Genomic DNA, 14276 nt, shown 5'->3' with positions numbered 1-14276 from the left:
AAAAAATTTCCTTGAGCACTGTCTGTTCGATAAAATGTAATAGTAACTTTTGGATGCGCTTTTTAAGTTCATCACTTTTTTAAGAGAGGATATTACATATCATATAAATGTAAAACAGAAAAATATGTCAGTTAGTGAATCAGAAGTCTAAAAATTACTATACGTAAAATAGGAAAGCTCTTACTTTGTTAATTACACAAATTCTTGTAATGTCGATAAAACCATTATAAAATGGAAATAATACTGCATATAGTGTACTAGTGAAAACAATTTGTCGTTAGAAATCATAACAACATAACAAACAACGAAGGGCTCATAGCAAATACATATGTTATGTAGACACATTATAAAGCAAACAACGATTGATGTCCATTCGCAGTCACAAGCCCTATACTCTACAGAATGTGTGTGTGTATAAGGTGCATGGTTGCAGCTGGAGCTGTTCATACATACGCTGTTGCTAGACGTGCGCCCACACTGTAGCATGGATGTGTGTCTATGTACACTGGCTTTGCTTAGAGCATATGTAATACCTTGGCAGACAAACCTCGTAGATATACCTACGTAGAACAATGTAACCCAAAGGAGGAAGCGGTGTACAATTTCAAGAAGCCGTAAACTCTATTACCCCCTTTACTCTCTCTCTCTCTCTCTCTCTCTCTCTCTCTCGAGCTTTCAACAGTCGTCAAGGACAACCGGAATCGCTGCCATGTACTCGAGAGTCAACTCGCTCACTATGCTCTTATGGGCGCAGGTACTTGTCATGCAACGATTCCCCGTGTAACCAGCCAATCGCTACGATCAACGTGTAGGTATAGAAAGTAACGAATAGTTCTATTATCGTGAATTTTGGTAAGCTTAGATTGAAAAATTTCATCGATGTTTATGGATACTTTACATGTACAGTATAAATAATGCAAATTATTAAATAATATCGTTAACAAGCGCTGAACTAGAAGCATAATCAATTTGAATAATACCTTTGACGCGACCGTAAAGTTTGATTTTTGAACGTAAGCATGCACATATTATGCGCGCACTCCCTCAAACGTTTGCCGTGCGTGTAACTCAATACCCGGCCCATTTATCGGGGATAACCTGCAGATGCAACCACGAAACTACAAGAAAATTGTTATTATAACTTTCCGCGCGAGCAATGGAGTTGAGCGGCAACTACTACACGCTACACGTCATGAGCTTGTTCATCGCATCTGGCCGTGGCCGGGTGCAAAGGCAAAATGCGCATAGCATAAAATCAACATAAATGAATGTCATCTACTTTTTTTTTCGCTACTACTCCGTGGGTCCACGACGACCAAAGAAATTTAATATGTAAATCCTCCCCCGACGAGCTCGAGCTACCATTTCTCATCAATTATCTGCTGGCGAAGCAAGAGGCAGCTCTCGCGCTCCGCGCGGTTACAGTTAAACTCAGGACCGTTTAGTCGAAAATATCTCACATTTTAACTCTACCTCCAAAGTGTACTTATATCGTAAAAAAAAAAAAAAATAATGCATGCGCTCGGTGGGTATATAATGTAGCTGCAGCGGCAGCGTAGCCACGGAACAACACAATAGCGACTTATATCGCGCGTGACACTTGCGTGAATTTATGTCACTAATGGCTTATGAATTTAACCTTCTCATCGCTGCTTAATCTTTTAATTATGCGATACACGGATAATATGCACCTTGGCTGAATTTTGCATGTGATATTTACTTCCAAGCTCTTTTAATACTTGTTATAGTAAATTTACCAAGGCTTTCACCGTAACAAAATGAAGAAAAAAAACTAGGTGCCGCTGAAAAAACTGCGATCATTTTCTTGTAACTCGAAGCAAAAAAAGGTGCATCACGATCGCTCGCGAATGTGCTCGTGCTAGTAGTACGGCAAAGTGTACAGTCAGACGTCCTGCACTACCTATTCGATACATTTCATTGTCGGACACCTTATACCCGCGCTACTATAATGGAAAATACATACAAATGGCATATCAAGAAGCTGAATTGTCTATAAAATTTACTTTTATATGCGTAGCCGTAGAGCAAAAGTATCGTGCTTTCGTCTGGCCCTGCGCGTAATCTTCCACTACCCCCGGAGCAACAGACGCGCGCGCTTATACCTCTAACGAACTTCTTTGCGAGAACGAAAAAAAAAAGGAAAGAAAAAGAAGAAAAGGTAGTTGAGGCTTTCGGTTCGTTTTTGAAATACGCTAATCCTTATCGTACGAAAAGTGAGTATTTTTCTACTCGCGTAACGGGATATCAGAGGCAGATTATAACTCAATGGGATTAAATAAAGTCTATAATTTTGTAATATGTTCAATTCGTTTCACTCGCTCAGCCTTTAAATTTGACGGTTTTACCGTACCATATCACATTGTTTTTTCAAGATCCTGCTTGCCGTTACAAACTCTTTCTCTAATTTTTTTGAACAGTGAAAAGTACAATAATTTTTTGGCTATTTCTCACTGTAGAATTTCATATTCAACAATTATAAAAGGTAGACAGCACACAGAGTGAACTTGACATTTTGAAACAAAAAGAACGCTACTAGCTCTTTCATTGCGAGCATAACAAAAAAGCGTCTGGAAGGCACAAAAAAGTCACTCGCACGAGTACACTCACACCAATTACAAACTTTCGTAAACGATGCATTTGCATAAAGGGTATCGCGCAAGTCGAGTATTATGCAGAATCAAAAAACGAACGTCATCATCGAAACGAATAAAATCCGATCAGACGGCGAAATTACAGGTGGATTACAGAAGGGACGCATGCAAAGCGGGTCATCAGCGAGCCGCGCGTTTTATAAGCAAGAACAAACAGCTGGAATTATGCAAATCCCATCGAAATGCGCGATTTACTACTTTGCCGCATATTTGCTCGTAACGCGCGCGATACTTTTAAAGTGCGAACACGTTCTCGTAAAAGAGAAAGAGAGAGAGGGAGAGAGAGAGAGAGAGAGAGAGAGAGAGAAAGAGGACAGAAATGGTTTTTAGCATCCGACAGCAAAAGCAGTAGCCCAACGCCGCTACAACGCCTCCACTCGCGTTATACAGCGCACTTTTTCTATATAAAAACAAACGACGTCTCGAGCTCTGCTCTCCCTTCCTTTCTCACGGTATAAAGTGTCCCTCTTTTTGGGGTCAAGCACGTACATTCACCTATATCTATACAGCTCATGCACATAACGCAGATATGCCCTCGCAAAATATCCTGCGAGCTACTATGCTCCCGCGTACATACTGCATGGACCCGCGCGTATATATATTTAGTAAACTGGGCGAGAGGGGCAAAAACGTTTTAACGCAATATTTGCCGCATGATGGAGGGCAAGAGCTAGCCGATCGCATTAGTGTAGAAGCAGCGAGTCAAAGTGAAATTTGCCTCGCCGGTTTACCACGACTCATTGTTGTTTGTATGTACTTTACAGTTGTTAATTATGAACGACGACCGTAAGGACATTTGCATGTTAAGACGAAAAGCAGCGAAACTACTACTTGCTGGTCATTTTTACTAACCAAATCAGGTCATAGTCGACAAAATCTCTTATCTCCCGTGGCATACGTTTGCGATCGACTCGAAACTCCTACAATTGTACCACCAAGCCCGAAAAAAGATGCATCTCTTCGCTAGAAGTCGAGAAATTCAGTCAGGGCGCGAGAGACAGAGAAGAAGTACACCCGCGTGCAGTGTGTATACGTGTGTGTAGGTGTGTGCATGTGTAGGCAACCGAGAATGGAAATCGGAAGGGCCGCGAGCAAAAGTTTCAACAGAAGAAAGTAAAAAAAAAAAAAAAAGAAGAGAAGAAAAAAATAGGGAGAAAAAAGGAGGAAGAAGACGAAGAGTGGTAGAGCTAGTAGCTATGTCGAAAGGGAGAAAAGTACTTGCGCGAGTGAGTTTTCGACGCCGCGGGAGGAAAACACCGCGAAGTGCAGCGGCAGCCCCAGCGCCGCATTCATCGCCGAGTAAGGCACGAGCGAAAACAAGCCACCGCTGTTGAAAGGAAAAGGAGTGCATGCTACACACACACACATACACACACACAATACGTGCTACTACATACAGAATTGCAAAAATAGAGGAACGCGCAGTGGTGAAGCGAAACGGGAACGAAAAAGGAGCGACCGGCGACAATGACAGCTAAACGGCGAATAAGAATAACAGTATGGTGCGTGGTGATAATTTTTCTTTATACCGGCCGGGCCAAACCAGGCAGCGTACTCTAAGCTATTTGCTGTTGCGCTTTTTTTTAATTTCTTTTGTTTGCCGCAGACAAATTACAATCGTTTTTCGAAATGCTCGCATTCGAGCAGGATTGCTTTTTTGCTTTCGCGAGTAAGAGAGCGAAATATGTCAATTAATTCGGGAAACAATGCATTAAATTAATTTTCTGGATCAGCGTGGCGCTGCCAGCAAACCATTGTGAATTTTTTCACAACGAAAATACGGTTTTACGATGCTATCGTGAATATTGTTTACCGGGGCCCACGAGTGTAGTCAAATTTAATTGCAAATTCGTTTGATCAAATGTGGCTCCAATGCGCAGGATATAATGCAAGAATTCCTTTAAAATACTGTGACCTATAAACGACTGAAAAAAATGTTACATCGAATTAAATACAATTACACGGAATTATAAAAAATAGGAAGCTTTCCAACGTATTTTATGTACATATACCAAAATCTTTTAAGCTTCAATGCTGTTGTAATTGTTCGACAAAGTGTTTAGCCTGTGAAATTTAGTGACTCGGGACAGGAAAAATTAAATAATTCAACCGTCGAAAATTTATGGTTTATGTATCGAGTGACAAAGTCGAATTTTATTAAAGTTATGGCATCTATTGGGACTTGACCAAAAAGCGATGACATTAGGTGCAAGCGTAAAAGTACTCCGTAAAGTTTCTCGCCGCCCATAGTACAGAGCTGAAAACTTTTGCGCGATATCGAGTTTCGTTCGCATATCGCATTTATACATTGGGTCAGGATCGTTCGTACATTACACACAAAAATTGGTGAGAAGAAATTGATGAAAAATTTCGGAGCGCTCGAGCGACATTGTCAAATGTATTTCCAATGAGTTTCTCGATCGTACTCGTCTCGAGAGGACGGTGGCTCAGATCAAGCCAATATATTTGGATTTCGTTGATGCCGCTACATAAGTTTCAGTGTTATAATCCACGCACACACATACACACACACACATATGCATAGCCACACACGGACTCGCTCGCACAGGCGCAAACAAGTTCTTGCTCTTAAGCCAAAGCGTGACGAATGTTGGAAAATTTCGAGTTTAATGGCTTTTTCTCCGACTCGGGGGCTCCCCAGCTCGTGTGCAGTAATGACGAATGTTCCTCAAACTATAGTGTATGCGGGTCAATTCGCTCCTGCTGGCCTTTTTTTTTTACTCGATCGTTTCTCGCCCTCTCCGCGTCCAAGCCCTTGCTTCCAAAGTTCTTTATGGATTGATATCGTTCGAGCGTGAAGCACGATTCTTTACTACTTTGAGAGAGAAAGAGAAAGAGAGCGCGAGAAGGAAAAATCAACGAGCAGCTACCGAGCAGTTATCTTTTTACTGGATGACTTGGCTTCGGACAAGTTTTTTCTATCTCGAGCCCTGTATATTTATATCGCCGTGCCTGTGACACCTGAAAATATAACTGTTATTGACAAAAGACTCTCGGGCCGTGATCGATTGATTGTAGAGAAGTTCCATGCACGATATTTATCGAGCTCCTTTAAATCGAATCTATTTTAATGCAAATTGATGCGCTTAACTTATTTACTCGATTGACGAGAGTATAGTTAAACTTTAGTGTAACGGATGAAACTTGATGCAATTGGAAAAATTTGGTGATGGAATTATCGGGTATACCGATACGACTTCGAGTCGCATGAATTAAGGAAGCCCTTTTTCGTTTAAAGAATTGATGAAAAAAATCCGCTTTTTTAGCGCTGCTGTCCAATCGATTTTTAATTTCATCACGTACGATGAAACCGCTGGTCATTACTTTTTCAAACGCGCGCAGGAAACGGCACACCGCAGCAGCAGCAGCAGCAGCAGTTGTAAATTTGATTTTTACCGATCAAAGCCATATACGGTTTTAATCAACGCTACATAGCTTAAGGATATCACTTTGTGAGGTAACTGTTGCAGGTAGTAGGCGAAGCTCTCGTGTCAACAGTGGCGCGGCGTGGCATGTATCGTATACGTACGTTGCGATGTCGTCGGGCGGCACACTGTAGCAGTTAGCCGTGACATCGTCTGTGCGGCGGTTGTACATTCCGATTGGCCAACCAAGCATACAGTCAGCGCGCGCCCGAGATTCGATAAACTAATTACTCGTTGGCAGGAGGGCACCGCCGCCGCGCACGGTTATTCCGGTCCAGCGAAAGGAAATTGTAAGTCAAATTTCAAAATACCGCCTCTCTCTCTCATACTGCTCTAGTGTATGTGTGTATATGTGCGTGAGTCTATACGTATGGAAAGGTTCACGGTTAGAAAGCGGGGCAACTTGCCGAAGACGGGGAATTCGATTATATTGACATTGGTATTTTACCAAGGAATTTACATCTCTAAGCAAGTTCAGACGTCGGTATGTATAGTGGTCGTCGTCTAGCGCTAACTCGAGAGAGTATAGTGGCGGGGAGACTAGGCGTTCATTTCTCCGCTCGCGAGTACAGGGACTACCAAGACAAACGCAGAATTTCTCTTTCTCTCCCGCTTTCGTGTTGATGTTTGGCGCAACGTGTGCCGCGCACCGAGCAGCGCTCAGCTGAGAAGTTTCTTTGAAACTTGCCGAGCAGCACCCCCGTGCCGTATAATAGATATTTCATCTACATTAAACCAGAAAATCCCTATCAATTTTATCTCGACTCGATGAAAGTTTAATCGCACGTGTGCTCGCGAGAAGTAATCGAATTTTCGCGTAGCGTACGTCTGCAGCTTTTGAATAGCTTCAGCGGATCGCGCCGCGCGTCTCCTCTCCTCTCGATAGTGCGCGGCAGATAATACATTTTGTTTCCGTCGCGACGAGGGGCCCGGGCTTTTTTCGCTTTGAACTCGCTATTCCCCCCCCCNCCCCCCGCCGATATATAGATGTATATATCAAACAAACTGGTGCAAAAAATCCACCATTGTTAATTGAGCAGATTTGCCTATCTGCATGCGACGATCTCGCGTTCGCACAGTCGGCCGGTACAGAGAGCGTCACGGAATCAATTAAACTTTTATCTAACCATTTGATCTTTGTTAGAGACTCGTGGACTAAATAAAAAGCTCAGCTGCACGAATTACAATTGAATTTTTCTTTGGAAATGATTCTTTTTCGCTTTGGCGCTGCTGTATTACTCTGTGCAGATAGACGCTATACGCGAGCGAGCAGCTGCCGAATGAATGAAAAAAAAGCTTGACTGCGGTATACGTATAGACATCGTAGGCGCGCGTATACGATGATCGAAAAAAAGAAGCAGCGGCTGAATATTCTTCGCTAAAAAGGCATAAAAGCATCGCGCGTCAGTGGCTTCTATATTTTGCCCCCGCGCGCCACCGCTATCAGAATGCGGTCGCGGAACAATTACCCCAATGACTCGTAACAAGAAGTTATAGAACGAGCGAGCGGAAGCGGCTTCTAATGAGATTTTCATCGGATTATTGGTAAAACTTCCAGTGGAAAGTAGCCGCCGCACAGCTGAGGTAATTTCGTGAAAATAAGACGACGACGACGCCGAGAGACTGCGTCAATACATACCGTGGTGAGATGGATACGCCTTGTTGCGAAAGATTCGCGCCTCGAAAAGTTAGTTAGCCACTTTATGCCACGCTCGAATAAATCGTGAGATATTGGCTCTTTATATGTGCCAGCTCGCTCGTGTGCACACATACATTGTCACGATTTTTCCATAAATCTTCATGATCGAAATGCCCTGTGTGTATGTGTGTGTGTTTGCGCGCGCAACTCGAAACTTTATGATTCGATCGACTACTTTCACCGAAATCGGATATCGCCGCTTCCTTTTTTTTAATCTATACAAAATTTATGGCTTCAATTTTTTGAATTAAAAAAAAAGGCGTGCAAGAAAAATGCGCCCCGATTCATATCGCGGACGAGCGCATGTGAACGTAGGTTATTTTTGCGCATGGCTGTGCTTGTATGTATACCGTGTATGCTCGGTGTTGTATATGTGTTGCGCGGGTGTCGAGTCACTCGGTGCGAAGCACAGCTTGGTGCGCTGCAGCAGTTACTGCTGGCGTAATTAACGAAAGCATTTTTCGCGTCCAGCGTGCGGGGTTTTTTCGTTGCTGCCGCCGCCGCCGCCGTCGTCACGTGAAGATGTTCTTTATGTGGCTTCATTAAAGCAAAATGAAATATCGCATTATTGCCGAGAGAAACCCTCTCTCTCTCTCTCTCTCTGCGTGCTAGAAAGCGTGTGTTCGTATTAAATCGTTTGCACTTACTGTGCCGAAGCGCGTAATTTTAGCTCTTTTCACCCTGAATCGTTTTTCAAACTCACTTATATATCTCAAGTTCTCGGCTGGAGCTGCGCCACCGATTATATAATTCAAACGCACGTTCGCAGTTTCCAGCTACCTAAAAGCTGACTCGGCATCGTGTGCACGAGGTAGGCTGACCTGCTCGTGCGTCAACGTACTGCATATGGCCTGTATCGCGTCAACCGTGCGGTGCAACCAAAAAATGGCCATGATGTATAAATTAAAAAATGAACATCCTGAAAAATTTAAAAGCTTTATATGATATTTTCGTATACTCATAGGGGCTCAGAGTTGCATTATCAACTTTTAAGCTTTATTGAAATTAAAAATTGAATTTTTATTTCTTAATGTACTCTATAAGAATGCTTGTTGCGTGTCCCTATGCTACATTTTTAAACTAGTGCGAGTAAAACAAAACTATATCAATCATTCATTCAATATTGCTGTATTTATCTTTATTCTACACAATTTTTTAGCTATCTCAATGAAATTGCTACTTCTGTTGACAACTAATTCTTTACCTAATTTTGGGCTGTTTGAAAAATGTTGTTTATTCATCAATTTTTTAACTCAATCAATGTAATGATTTGTGACTCTCATTAGTATAATCTCCGTAAGAATGACGTTGTATTAAGCATAAAACTCAACATATTTTGAAAACAACGAAATTTTAGGTCTTAGATTCACGATAATTTTTATTTTAAGGCTTTACATAAACTAGTTCGTACTAAAAATTTAAAAAACTGAGCTTTTTTCATTTTAAAATTAAGTAAATTTCTGGAGAATTAACCATACACAGGACGAAACTAAATCTTAGGATGACTCTCGACTGGCCCGTACATCGATGCTTTCACACGGCTCGGCATCAGCTGTAATTAAAGAGCTCAACTCTTCGGACGCTGAGAGGAGCATCCAGAGCGCCACCACACAGGGCCACGACGGGGAGGCGAGTTCAAAGGACTCGCAGATGCATATACAAGTTTCGCGCAAATTAGTAGCGACATCGACTTGGATTTAGCAGGGATGTATATAGACGCGACTGACCTGTACTTACGTACCACACATATACACAAGTCTGGGGCTGCTCAATGTGTGTAAATCAAATGCAAATGTTAATGCTTCGTAGAGCGCTCGAGGGCCTAATCCATAATCATTACTATCACGAGGCCGTGCGTTTGAGCAGCTGCTGCTTAAGATTGATGCTGGCATATAGAAATCAACGAGGTGTTCTCGAGCACTTTTAGATCGTAATCGCGACCCAAGTTCGAAGCAAGGCACAGTAAGTGAAAAGCTCGACGAGTGGTAGTTGAAAATCACTCGTAAACGTTATCTTTTCTTACGATGCAGTACCATTTCTACAATCTTAAAAGTCAATGACCATTGCACATTTGATCGAAGAAAGAGAAAGGCAAAAAATATATAACTTTCTCGCCCGGACTTGCGTGCCTTTTTTATTTTTTACAAAAATGAGAGAGAGAGAGATAATGGTTTTTTTACAATGACAGCCTGCAATTCTACGAAAAATATATATTTCTAAAGAAATAAATTGACTATGTACGTTTACAGCGGGATCGTGTGTATAAAAATAAGAGAAAAAGTTTTTTTCATTCACACGCGTGAGTTGTAGAATGACAAAAAAGAAAAGTGTAGGGAGAAAAAAAACATCAACAACAATGGTGGCAGCAGCAGGATAAATACATCCTGGAAAGCGAGCCAAGATATAGGTACGCGACATCCTTTTCGGAATTCGCTGAACGATCTATTACTAGCCAGTCGCCCAAGCGATTGCCTTTCCACTGTTCAAAGCACAATTTAACGACGGTGAATATGTGTTTTCCTCCTCGGCTCTCTCGCTGTTGCTCGCCTTTCTGTCTAGCGGAGACATTTGTTCGATTTTCTTCTCTTTCTTTCTTCCCTACTTGCTCTTTTTTCGCATTGCCAAATAAAACTTCGGACGACGAAAAATCAGTTCGAATTATAACGTGCGCAAGGGCGCGCGGCGCACGCAGCAGTGTCGAAGAGAGTAAAAAAAAAAGCCAACAACCGGATAAAGTATACGAAAAAGTCATATAAATCTGCAAATTACAAGCGCGTTGGCGACGTTCATTTTCAAGGGGATGCAAAAAAAAAGGTCGAGCGCCGAGAGCTGCGAATGAAATACATTGTCACGTTGAATTTATAAATATAGACTCGTATTTTGTGACAACGGGGCCGGCGTACGCGCGTGTGGTTATATTTCCACTCGAGCATTAAGTAAATGCATCGAGGCAGTACGTGTACACCCTCTCTCGCGCACACGCTTGTAATCTATAAATTCAACGTTTTTGCTTGTTTTATTTGCCTCTTTGCCTCGAGCAACTTGATGGATTTTTGAAAAGGCGAAAATTGTACAACGGGTGCATTTTCGGTTTTTCTCCTATAGCCCGCGCGTACACGACGCGACTGCGCCTTTTTTTCCTCATTCGTACATAACGCCGGCTATATCGATTGCCGTAAACGATGAAATTCAAACAACGATGTATTTTACGCGAAAAATCTCTAAAAACGGAAACTTACACGCACTCGATGCAAGCAAATATCCGTAACGCGAAGAAGCCATTTTATCACGGGGGCAAAATATTTTGGTCAAACATGCAGGCATTATTGAGCAAGTTGTATGGCTGGCAAAATGTTTTATTAGACGGATAAACTAGCAGTCGAGTTTATAACTGCTGGTAAATTTCAAAATTGCGCGAGAGAGATTTTGCCTCTCGCCACTATCCGTATTGTTAGGCGCGCTTCGACAACCGCGCTGTACAGTTTTCGCGACGCAAAATTACATAGAATTCTGCGCGCGGGACTCGACGCGAGTTCGAGCCTGGCAAAGTTTGGCTTAAACTATGCCTGCGTCGAAGTCCTGCTATTTAATTTGGAATAATGCAGTTGTTTCATATTTACCCAGAGACTGCTTGAGCTTAATTATTAGAATTATGAATGTAATCGCGCGCGTTTGCCGAATCATTCCTCGGCGTTACACCACGATGTTAACAACAATTTTGATTTTAAGCTCTTTTCTTCGTTACACCCGCCTGGCAGTAGCAGCTCTCGCAGCTATATAACCCAGGGCTCTCGTACTCGCACGATGAAAAACTTTTTATTTTCATCAAGTTTCGGTATAATGCCCAGCCATATAATAATGATGATAATGATAATAATAATAATAATAATAATAAACGTTTCTTACTTGCGGTGTAAAATGGTCCGCGGCCCTCGAGCCGTACTTTATTTTGTCAGCTTAAAATTTTTACGTTCAACGACGAAATTTTTTAGCCCGGCGCGTGCGAGGGCCGACCCCGTGAAAAGCGCATTTTCTATTTCGCGCACGTTTCGACAATCCACAAGCGCGGCTGCGACAATTCGTTGCATTGTGCAATTGCGTCGTGTGAGTTTGTGTTCAGACTCTCCCTCTCGCTCTGAGACCACAGTACGAATGATTGGATTCGTAGACGTACGCTCGTACATATCCACGCGTGCGATTGTTGTCTAAGCATACATAGGGAGATCCATGATGGTAAACTCGCCGACGAATGCTTTAGAATCATTTTTTCGTACGAATTTTACCATGCTGCTTCATACTTCTCCAGATACCAAATAAAGCGAAATTATCGATAACGTTGGACAAACTGAAATTTTGGAATTCAAACTTCGAACGTGGCCAAAAACTATCGCGATAAAATCAAGCTCTAACCATAACACGCCAAACACATATAAGAATGGAAAAACTTTAAGCATTACCGTTGAAAAAGTCTCGATAAGAAAGTTTTCTTAAAAAAATATATATATACGTATATATTTAAAAAGAGAGAAGGAAAGAGAGAGAGAGAGAGAGAGAGAGAGTGAAGGTACGAAGCATATCGTCGCTCTGCAAAAAAAGAAAAGGCTAAAGTTTTGCTAGATGCGCCCCAAGCTGCTGAATGTATACATCCCGAGGTATATGCACAGCAGCAGCAGCAGCAAGAAACGCTACACGAGCATTCCCAAGTTCCGAAAACTAACTTGCCCTTCACTCGAAACGTTAATCTAACGAACGGAAACGGACGAGCGAAAAAAAGGGGCAGAAAAAAATGTACCGGTGTTTTGTTTACACATAATTATATGCAAAGATTAACTCACCGCTGTACCTTTGCACTCGGTATAAACAGGCTGCACTACTACTCGTGAGTTTCGGAAGCGGCAGTATAGCTGGTCGATGTCCGGAGCAGACTACACCTTGAACCGTTGCTTTGCGTTGCGGCTCGATTACATGTATCCGGATTCTGCTGCCTTTTACTTTTCTCTCGATTCTCTTGGCTTTCTTTTATCGGTTCAAAGTTAGTTTCCTCGTCCTCGAGTCATGTTCGTCAGGCTGTTTATTTTTTGTTTTGCATGTGCACCACACCAATTTACCGCACTTGTTCGCACAGCTAGTACACGATAATTCTACGCATCAATCGAGAGAGCTCACATTTTTGTCGAACAACAATATCGAAATATCACGTCATGGTATCGCTTCGTACAACCGAAGCTTAAGCGGGGCAATTTTATTGCAATAACTCGAATCGGTCACGCACAAATGGCAATCATTCGCTTTTATTTCTTGTAAATCGTTGGAACGATTCGCGGTAAAATTTACGCGCTATCCCAACGTTTTCGGTCGTCGTACGAGCCAAAGAGAGAGAGCAAAAAATTGTATCTGCTGCGAGTCATGGACATTTGTCATCATTCGAAAATTCGGCTCGTCATCGAGAGGGAATGAAGCGTTATATGTATGCGACACGCGGCCTGCAGCCCAATCTCGTGCGTCTGCAACGTGCGACAACGGGCGAGTATGGATAGGGTATAAGCGCGTATCCGCTGGCTTGGCAACCGTACGCGCCGAGCATCGGGCGGTGACTGAGCCGTCGTCGTGTGCAGCTGGCGCGCGCCGTGCACCGCACTCTGTACGTCGAGCTTTGCACGCACGCGGCGGCGTCTCCATCTCTCTCTCTCTCTCTCTCTCTCTCTTCTCGGCTCCTAACCCCCTTTTCGTGGCCGACTTTTCGCCCAGTTCACTCTTCTCGCGCGTTTCCCTCTTGTGACGCTGCGTATCACATTATGTGCAGCTGATATATATTATATTAAGCGACGTCATTGATGTAATTTCATTCGAGTAGTCAACTTTAGTGACTACACTTTTTGACTCTTTGAATTCTTTTATTCGCCTTGTTTCTTCGAATACGAATTTTCACGACGCTACAAATTTTTTTCTATTTTTGTTAAAAAACGGACAACTTTTTCGCGACATGAGGAATGGTACAAAATTGAATGAAAAATGAAAACTTGCTTAAAAAACCGAGTCCTGAATTTTCGCAAAATTTACACCTATATTCAGGGCCATCGTCGCGCGAGACTACGAGAACTGCGCTCGGGTTATTTTATCGAGGCACGAGATCGCGCTGTAAAGCTCGAAATGGCCCGCCGAGATCGAGAGAAAGCCGATGTGTCCTCGCAGTTCGAGGAGTCTTTCGTCTTCGTCGGAGCGAAACTGCCTCGCGCGCACTGCACCAATACAAACGTGCATTATATACGCACACGCTGCATTCGCAACTGACAGAGATTCAAGCGTGTACGTATAGAGCGACGGTGTATACAGCGCCGAGGCTCCCCCGCACTAACTGCAGCCACGCCTATTCCTATCCTCGAGTTTGCTCTCGTCTCTTGAAATAACTTCTTTGCCGTAGCTCGGTGTGCTCTTCGACTCGCGAGAAATATCCCCGGT

General features: G+C 42.8%; 1 protein-coding gene across 1 annotated transcript in view; it reads right to left on the bottom strand.

Moving 5' to 3' along the window:
* The window catches only part of LOC106650231, a 111973-nt gene extending 98816 nt beyond the window's left edge, over positions 1-13157 (bottom strand). Inside the window, exon 1 of the mRNA XM_014368153.2 lies at positions 12653-13157. The gene's annotated coding sequence lies outside the window, so the exon portion shown is untranslated. The remainder of the gene's footprint in view (positions 1-12652) is intronic.
* Positions 13158-14276: the final 1119 nt, after the last annotated feature.

The sequence above is a fragment of the Trichogramma pretiosum genome, unplaced genomic scaffold (genome assembly GCF_000599845.2).
Source record: "Trichogramma pretiosum strain Unisexual culture from Peru unplaced genomic scaffold, Tpre_2.0 scaffold4, whole genome shotgun sequence".
In the NCBI taxonomy this organism is placed as follows: Eukaryota; Metazoa; Arthropoda; class Insecta; order Hymenoptera; family Trichogrammatidae; genus Trichogramma; species Trichogramma pretiosum.
Note: the sequence above shows the minus strand (reverse complement) of the source record. Positions and strands in the feature narration are given on the sequence as shown.